Source organism: Lagopus leucura, unplaced genomic scaffold (assembly GCF_019238085.1).
Source record: "Lagopus leucura isolate 7727_CA_CO unplaced genomic scaffold, USGS_WTPT01 Super-Scaffold_100038, whole genome shotgun sequence".
In the NCBI taxonomy this organism is placed as follows: Eukaryota; Metazoa; Chordata; class Aves; order Galliformes; family Phasianidae; genus Lagopus; species Lagopus leucura.
This window is the reverse complement of record NW_024962287.1, coordinates 3,383,948-3,392,947: the sequence shown is the minus strand read 5'-3', so window position 1 is coordinate 3,392,947 and position 9,000 is coordinate 3,383,948. Positions and strand designations below refer to the sequence as shown.

At 47.1% G+C, this 9,000-nt stretch overlaps 4 non-coding genes across 4 annotated transcripts; 2 read left to right on the top strand and 2 right to left on the bottom strand.

Moving 5' to 3' along the window:
- On the top strand, nt 1-72 carry TRNAW-CCA. Its single transcript has one exon. It is a non-coding gene; the product is annotated as a tRNA-Trp (tRNA).
- Nucleotides 73-465: 393 nt separating this feature from the next.
- Nucleotides 466-538, bottom strand: TRNAR-ACG. The gene has a single exon. It is a non-coding gene; the product is annotated as a tRNA-Arg (tRNA).
- A 917-nt stretch (nt 539-1,455) lies between these two features.
- Nucleotides 1,456-1,527, bottom strand: TRNAW-CCA. The gene has a single exon. It is a non-coding gene; the product is annotated as a tRNA-Trp (tRNA).
- A 266-nt stretch (nt 1,528-1,793) lies between these two features.
- Nucleotides 1,794-1,865, top strand: TRNAW-CCA. Its single transcript has one exon. It is a non-coding gene; the product is annotated as a tRNA-Trp (tRNA).
- The last annotated feature ends 7,135 nt before the right edge of the window (nt 1,866-9,000 follow it).

The following is a 9,000-nucleotide window of genomic DNA, read 5'->3' as shown; positions in this document are numbered from 1 at the left end:
GACCTCGTGGCGCAAGGGCAGCGCGTCTGACTCCAGATCAGAAGGTTATGTGTTCAAATCACATCGGGGTCACACGTGGGGCAAAACTCTACTCAGTTCTTTTGCCTCTGCTTTTCTGATGGTCTCCCTGCATTTGGGGGGGCGTTCTGACAAACCTTTACAGCTGAGGAACCTGGACCTACCTGGGGCAGTTCTTGCATGGAAGTGTAACGGGGCAGGTGCACATCAGAGGTCAATGTTAATGATATCGCTGTTAGACATCTTCGCTAAATTACTCAGTAATAGGACGGGGTGAAACCCGAGTCCACAAATGACACCAGTGGGGTCAAACACCGTTCAGAGTGGCCTGGAGTTCAGCAAAAGAAAACGTAGCGTCGTTCAGCCGGGATGGAAAAATCCCACGCAGCACTGCAGCAAGACCTTTATGGAGAGAACAAGCAGGTGCCCCGAGAAGATTAAAAGTGTCGAGCCAGGCAGGAGTCGAACCTGCAATCTCCTGATCCGTAGTCAGGCGCGTTATCCATTGCGCCACTGGCCCTGGCCCCCTGTGAGACCTGGGGGCTTCCATCACTGCATGGCATTGGGTGGGATGTAGGTAAGGAACAATGATGATCCCAACTGTGCTTGTCCTGACCATGCTGTCGGGAAACAAGGATTTTTTTTCTGTCTATACAAGCATCTGGGCCACTGCTGGATCACGGGGATGTGTTCACATCTAGTGTGATCCCATGACTGCACTGGAAGCTGAAGTTTTGTTTTCATTTCCCTCCATTCTGTTGGCTGAAGGTACAGTGTTCAAGTTGAGGGCGAGGTCAAACCTCTCTATTAGTGGTCAAGGTGTGGTCATTTGTCGTGGTGATCTGGGCTCCAGCTCTGGTCCCGTTGGGGTGCCCAGTTGTGTGACAAGCACAGGCCATTGTCCTTTGTGCCACTGGCCCCTCACCAGCCTGGTGCCTCCCAGTGGGCTTCTTGTATCCTTCATTCTGTAAAACATCCTCTGTGCCCATCACGCAGACCTTCAGCAACATCCAAAGCAATACCAAGAGGTGAGAAACATCAACTGGACTTATGACCACTGACCACAGCCCACCAACAGTCATCCAGCCACTTTGCCAACTGCCTTGTGATTGAGCCCCATCGGTTGTTCTGGGAGATCCTGTGGAGGTCAGCTGAAAGCCACGGTAAACGATGGTCCTTTGTCTCCTCTTGACTGCGAAGGAAGTAATCTCTCAAAGAAACCAGGGAGCGATGTGCCCTTGATGAGCTCATGGTGACACCTTGCAGCCCTTGCTGCATGCGGACGTGGCTTTGGGGAGCATTTTGCAAGAACTGCCCCAGGTAGGCCCAGGTTCCCAGCTGTAGGTGCATAAAGGTTTGTCAAAACAGCCCCAAATGCAGGCAGACAGGTCAGAAAAGCAGAGGCGGGAGAGAGGATGTGCAGTATTGCCCCACGTGTGACCCCGATGTGATTTGAACACATAACCTTCTGATCTGGAGTCAGACGCGCTGCCCTTGTGCCACGAGGTCAGGGTGGTGGGCTACAACGTGCCTGGTGCGGCCTGTGGTCATGGTGGCGCCCACATCCCACCCAAGGTGTTCACCCCCATGGTGTGCAATCCTGCCTGAATTAGGGCCGTGGGAGGTGGAGGGGACAGGGACACCGCTTGGAGAGGAAGGGCCAAGTCACTGTAGCATGGTGCTCAGACAGAACGGTGGAAGCACAGGGCAGGATGGAGCTGAGATGCGAATGGATCCGCATGGGCCCTGGGATGAAAAGAGCATCCTTCATCCCTGACCTCGTGGCGCAATGGTAGCACGTCTGACTCCAGATCAGAAGGCTGTGTGTTCAAATCACACCGGGGTCAGCACGTCCTTCTCTCTGGGGTGCTGTGATGGGATGGCTGGCCCAAGGGCAGCTCTTTTGCCCTCCTGCTCCAGATCCCACAGCTTCACCAAAGGGCAGCAAATATATCCTGGCAGAGAGGTATTGTCATCTGGACCAGTTTTGGAAAGTGTTAGGATACCTTTCATCTTCCCTCATCCCATATTTGGAAGGGAAGCAGTGGTCATCTCAGTCCAGTGTCATGTCTGGGTACTTTTTCTCCCGTCCCTGATACCCACAAGGGCAAGTGTAGCTGATTCCAGGTAAGGATACAAAAAGTCCATCTTGCAGTCTCCTGATCCTTAGCAAGGCATGTTATCCACCACAGCACTGGTGCTCTCTGGCCTGGCACCCAATGGCAATCTGTCCTGTTGTTGTAATTTGTACTTTCTCCTCATCACTGTGCACTTTAAGAAAAGTCTCAGTCCACTTACATACTTTCCTGTTAGGTAGAATCAAAGAATCACAGAATCACAGAATGCCCAGGGTTGGAAGGGACCTCATGGATCACGAATCTCCAACCCCCCTGCCACATGCAGGGCCACCAACCTCGATCAGTTTATCTTCTTTCTGCCAAGCAAACCCCACTGTCTCTGCTTCTCCTTGTCTGTCAAGTGCCCGAGCTCCTTACCACTTTTGTGGCTCTCACTGGACTTGCTCCATTATACCAGTGTCTTTCTGTTGATTCTGTAGAAATGTTCAGCTGTGAGGAACTGGAAGCCAGCTATAAGGACTAATCATCAGGATGTTTAAGACTCTACTCGCTCTCTTTCTGGTGCCCCATGCATTTCTTGATGAGATGGGCAGAGTGAGTGGAGTGCTAGAAAAAGAAGAGGCCTGAAGCTGTGAGAAGACATAGTCGTAGTTATAATTCACTCAAAGCAGTGGAAATCTTTTAAGGGTTCTTCAAAGGTGAACTTTTAAAGACAAATACAGGGAATATAATAAAAAGAGACAAAGGAGCACTGAGCGTGGCAGCAAAAGGGTAGAGAGGAATTGAAAATAGTAACTTCTCCAACTGTTCTCGCGCCAGGGTTGTAATCTCTCTTTGCAGGCACAGGCTGCTATGCCTATGGGTCAGACATTGAACAGAAAGCAAAGCCCCACAGTTCTGCATCCAATACAGGAAAGAGAACATTCACCCAACGCTCCATTATAATCACAGAAGTGAAGAGCTCACCTAATGTGGCAGTCTTGAGTTTTGGATGTTAGCTGAACAGAACATGGTACTGGATTAATGTCTTCAAAAGGTTGTGTAGCCACCAAAACGCCCTTCAGTCAGTGAGGAAGATCAGATAAGGGAATCTGCTAGATGGAGTGACACAAAAAGGCATTATGGATTACCTCTGGAAGGCAGCAAAGCACCACACAGCCACTCACTTGCTTCTCTACCACCCCTAAAGGGATGGAGGAATAGAAAAGGAGTAAAAGGAAGGAAATTTGTGAATCAAGGAAAAAAAATTGTAAGTGAAAGAGAAACAGAAGAAGAGAAACACCATGGAATGAAACAAGGGTTTTAAAGGCAATCTCTTAGCACCACCCACAAATAGGCTGATGCCCAGCTAACTCCAGGCAAAAGATGCTGAACCCCTAAGCCCCATCTCTTTCCTTTTTTTTTTTTTGCTGAGCATGACATTATATGCTAAGGAATATCCCTTTGGTTATTTCAGGTCGTCTGCCTGGTTGTGTCCCTTCCTGACCTCTTGTGAGCCCTCCCAGCCCATTCTCGGAGGGGGGCAGATTGAGAAACAGAGAAGGTTTTGATGCTGTTCAAACACTCTTCTGTGTCCTGAGGGTGGAGACAGAAGGGAAAACAGCCAAACCTTAGACCAGGCCACAGCTGGGCATCACAGCTTTCGGGAGCCCTGGGGCTGCACTAAGCCTCACATTGCCTGGGAGTCACATCCACAGACAGAGGCGAGGAGAATCTGATGAACCTAGGACGACAAGGTGTTTCCACAGCTGTTGCCTCCATGCCAAAAACCTGGCGTGTGCACCTTCCTATGGCTCACATTCTCCCATTTCTGATGGAGCCCAGGCCTAACGGCCCCTCCTCGCTGTCCCGAAAGCTTTCGTTGACTCACCGGTGAGTTGCATGAGCAGATTTCTTTGGTGGCCATCCTCCAGATGTCGCCACCTCGTTGTCTCATGTCCTCAGCTCTTCCAAGGGAAACGTGGAAAGGCAGATGAGATGGCACTGAAGTGTGGATGGTCCGAATGCAGACATGCCATTAGGAAACCAAACATTGCACCAGCCGGCTGCGTTCACTGGGATGAAGTTTTAAGACTTTTTGATGCCTTTTTATTAAAAAAAAAAAAACAAAAAACAAACTCAAACATAAAAGTGATCTGAGCCACAATTTAGGCAAGAGCTGTTTGGTGTTGTGTGTTAATCAAGGGAACAGTTTACCAGGCAGTAGAGATTTGTATCTCCCATGCAAGGGAAGGAGTTATAGGTCTGTTGGTGACAAAATTGCTTCATAGTATGAAGGCTTTTTGATTTTTTTTCAAGCTACATCTCTCCACTTTGCATGAAACAGGAAATCTTTGAGGCAAAATCATATGGGAAAGTGTGAGGCAGAAAAAAGCACACCTCTGTTCTATAAAATTGTAAAATCTTGTAGCAGGTATTTCCCATTCATGACTCAGAAAATGACGATCAGTCCTGCTGTCCTACTATAAGAAGCCATTTATCTGAACACTGACACACAACTGGCTTGACCAGAGGTGTACTTGAAGCCTGTGAATAAAAGTCCAACTTTTCAGATTTGGGAGCCCTTCTGCCAGTATTGAGCTGGGCTCAGTTCTGGATATCTTGTGTCTGCTGAAAACGATACCAGAGAGTTTTGAAATACATCAGGTAACAAGGCTTTTTCTGCCTGTACAAGCATCTGGGTTACTCTTCAAGATCACTTCAAGCACGATCCCATGACTGCCCTGGAAACAGAAGTTGTGTTTTCATTTCCCTCCATTCTGTTGTACAGCGTTGCAGCTGAGGGCAAGGTCAGACCTCCCTGCCAGCGGTCAAGGTGTGATCATTTTTGTACTCTGGGATGCTTTTAAGGATAAAGACCCTCCTGTTTGTGACTATTGTGTCACAAAGACCCTTGTGTTTGTAACTCAGAAGGAACACTGTCAGTAATAAGATCTAAAGCCCCTTCTTTCCTCAGGGTCTGAACAGTGTTACTGATGGAGAGGGATGGAGGAGTCTATTGAGATCCCAGTGTATTTTTGCTGATAGAAAGAGGATGGTATTCATCCTTCTCTGCAGTCTGGAGGCAAAGGGACTTCCAGATATCTTTCTAGAAGATATCTATCCAGATATCTTCACTGATATCTTTAAAATCTGATCATAAACCAGGTGTGGTATGAGATGGATTATAAAGGAATCCAGAGTAGAGAAGTACTTCTTTGGAACAATTTCAGGACACAGTAACAGTAAATAGGACTAAAAGCAATTTCTTTGTCTCCACTGCAGTTCTCAGACCTGAAAATACACACACAGTTGCATCTTTCTCTTAGCATTTTTTTAAGAGTCAAGACAGTCTCACTTCTTCATTCCATTGATCCCACCAGATGTTCAGATCTTTTGTGACACCAGACTTACGAACTGCATTCAGAATGATTTTTAATTCCTCTTAGCAATTTTTCATGTCTTTATCAAGGTGCACACCCGGAATATGCTTGTGAGTGAAAGTCTTCTTGGAAACTGGAGGAATGTCAGCATAAATTCCGAGAAGATCTAGATGAAGTCCAGAAACCCCCTCAGTGGGCAGACCCCAGTGTCGGTAGTAAGATGCGACCAAGAGTAAATTTTGGAAATGAATAAATGTCCAAATGGGAAAGGCACAAGTCACAGGCCATTCCTTTGCAGGTAACTGTTCTTCTAACAGCATTCCATGATCTATCACAGTTGCTTGAGTTTTCAAAGCCTCAGAAGTGTGTCAGAAGCTTCTTATCCCTTATGCTTGCAGTAAAGGAGGCATGATGTGAATTTCTGCCTAGAATGCAAGTGGCAGGACTGAATGGGAGTGTGTGGCCCTGATCAGGACACCATGCCCCTTCTCACAAGGCTAAGAGTGTGATCATACCAAGCAGTCCTTACAGCATCCTAGAAGGTCAGATAACGTGTTTGTGACTGTCTCAAACCAAGTAAGTGTGTGGGAAGCAGCAATTAGTCACACCATTACGCAATAAGGCAAGTTCAGCAACCGCTGCATCACGTGTAATGCCCTAAGAAGATTCAGCAGATTCCTGACTGCTCTCCCCTCCTCTGTCTGCTTCTCTCTGTGTCTCTATTTGCCTTCCTGACCCCTCACTAAGGAAGGCAGGCTTTGCACCTTGATGTTACTGGTATACTTCTTTTGGATGCCCAATCTCATGGCCGTGTTGCTCTCAGCACACCCTTTTCAAAAGCTTTATGCCACAAAATGATCAAATAACTGTTTGAGTTGGAAGGAACCCTTCAAGGCCATCTGCCCCACTCCCTGCACTGAGCAGGGACACCCACAGCTCCATCAGTGCTCAGAGCCCATCCAGCCTGACCTTGGCTGTCTGCAGGGAGGGGGCACCCACTGGTCTCTGGGCAACCTGTGCCAGTGCCTCACTACCCTTATCATAGAAGTAGAAGGAAGATGAGCAACTGTTTCTCAGTTTTCTGTGTTTGAAGATTCATGTACATTTTCTCTTTTTTCCTTTTTTCTTTTTTTGTTATGACTATTACCTTGTAAGAAGGTCAATCCCAACCCAAACTTTTCTAGGATTCTCTCCTTCTGTGCATCCTTCTTCCCCAGCCCAGTGAAGAAGTTAGGCATAGAACAAAACCCAGATCAGAAGGCAAAGGGGAGATGTTGACAATCAACTCCAGGTGATCCGGATAGGCTGCTGAAAATTCTGCCTTGTAGGTAATGCCTGAAGAGAGGTGATCCACAGGACTTGCCTGTGGAGAGGTAATAATTCTTTTGCTGTGAGAAGGAGGCAGGCATTTTTTTTTTTCTCTGTATTTCCGTAGTTCTTTACCAAGGCCAAACATTTACACATGCTCTTTGTACCAACGCCCACAAAGCTATCCACGATGCATCTCTGAAGGACCAGAGGTGAGGGTGAAGGGCAGCTGAAACCACACTTTACACCCCCAGCAGAGACGTGGGCGTGCAAACTGCACAGGGGACTCCTGAGAAATGCAGCCCAGCCTGCTGCAAGCAAATCCTGGCCTTTCCAAAGGTCATTGCCTGCTGGAGTTTAGGCTCATTACCCAGCAGGAATGTTGTCTGAGGCGGGGGTTGAGAGGTGCTGCTGTTATAGGCTTGGTTTCTCAGCAAAGTCATGCACAGGGGAGCAGGAGCTATTAGCAGTGGGTGACTCTGCAGGGACCTTTATGCTGAAGGCTAGAAGTGACCCTCTTAGGTGCTGTGATGACAGGGATGAGTGCCTTCAAATGGTCTCGAGTGTTTGGTCAACTTCAGCAGACGAAAATCAAGGAGGTATTAAAGTGGATAGAGAGAGTAGATGTCAAGGAGATTTTTAGAGTCCTGTCTCTGACCCCTAAGAAACATCATAGTCCTATATTGAGGTCCTTTGAACCCACAAATGAAAAGTTCCAGCAAGAAAGTGACCTGAAACTAGCTGCAGAGACAGAGAGCCCTGAGCACTTGATTGAGATGTAGATTTTCCTACTCACTGCAAGTGAGTTGGGCTAGATGGCCTGAAAAAGTCCCTTCCAACTCAAACTATTCCATTCCATTCCACTCTATTCTGCTCTGCTCTGCTCTACTCTACTCTACTCTACTCTACTCTACTCTACTCTACTCTACTCTACTCTATTCTATTCTATTCTATTCTATTCTATTCTATTCTATTCTATTTCTCAGAGTCAGTGCTCACTCTTGGTCTCTGGACCACAGCCATCACCACATGTTTATCTCTACACCTTAAGGACACTTGGAGGCGTAACACGACCAGCAGCAGTGGTAAAAGCCCTCTCAGCTTTGCCTGGCCTCCAGTTTTGTACAAAAATACCTTGTCTCAAGATAGTAACTAAGAAGCCAGCACTGTGGTGATGAAGCCACAAGGGCAGAGAGCCTGATCCCCAGTCAGGTGCTGTTCCTTCCCTTCCTTTCCCCAGCAGATGTTGCCCATAGGGTGTTAGAAAGCACCCAGCCCCTGCGCACATTTCATAAGGCACTGGTTTGTTCATTGGAAATTGATTATCTTCTTGATTACATCATGGGTTACACAACCAGGTTTTGCCTGTGACATTGACCTCAGGAGATGTAATCTGCTCTCCAGAGGACTAGATATGAAGTAACCATCTCCTTACTCAAAGGGTGTCCTACATGTAGCCTGTTTTCTTTGCTCCTTGAAGTACTGTACTTCAAAGCATCTTTTCTAATTCCCTGGGCATCCTGCATTTTTCAGGTCAGCAATAATCTTGCTGTTAGTATTATTCCTCACAGTTTGCCATCTGCCCAACTGGGAAGCAGGGACAGTTGATTTCCAGCAAGGATTTCAGAAGCCATGCATGCCTACAGTACCATTAGTTGCACATACAGGCTAGAAAATTGCATTTCTATACTAGTAAGCAATGCCTTTCTCTAGGTCCTGAGATCTGATAGTGTGTGCAACCATACCCATATTATGCAACCATCTCTGCTTCCTGACCAAGGTTACCACACCAGACTGCCTGCTGGAATATTTTCTAGCCTGGATTTAGCATTGAAACTGCTCAGGAATTTTTGGCAGAGTGCTAGCGGAGGTCAAAATTGCCAAGGCCATTCCAAAAATTTATTATGGATGATCAAACTCTAGCACTCCTGTCCTGACACTATTTAATCTGTTAGAGCAGACAGAGAGATTGGCTGAATCACTGTCCAGACTTCACTGGCAATATCAGCTACACCTCAGTGAGTAATAATGAGATTTTGGACACGGCAGACACAGCAGACTTGCCTGTTATCTATGCCAACCATCATGTGTGTGTAGGTGAAGGTCAATGCCACATTGACCTGCCTGATGTATGTGACCCCATGGAATCACAGAAGCGTTTGTGTTGGAAGGGACCTTTAAAGATAATCTAGTCCAACTCCCTGCAATAATAGGGACACCTACAGTGTGATGTT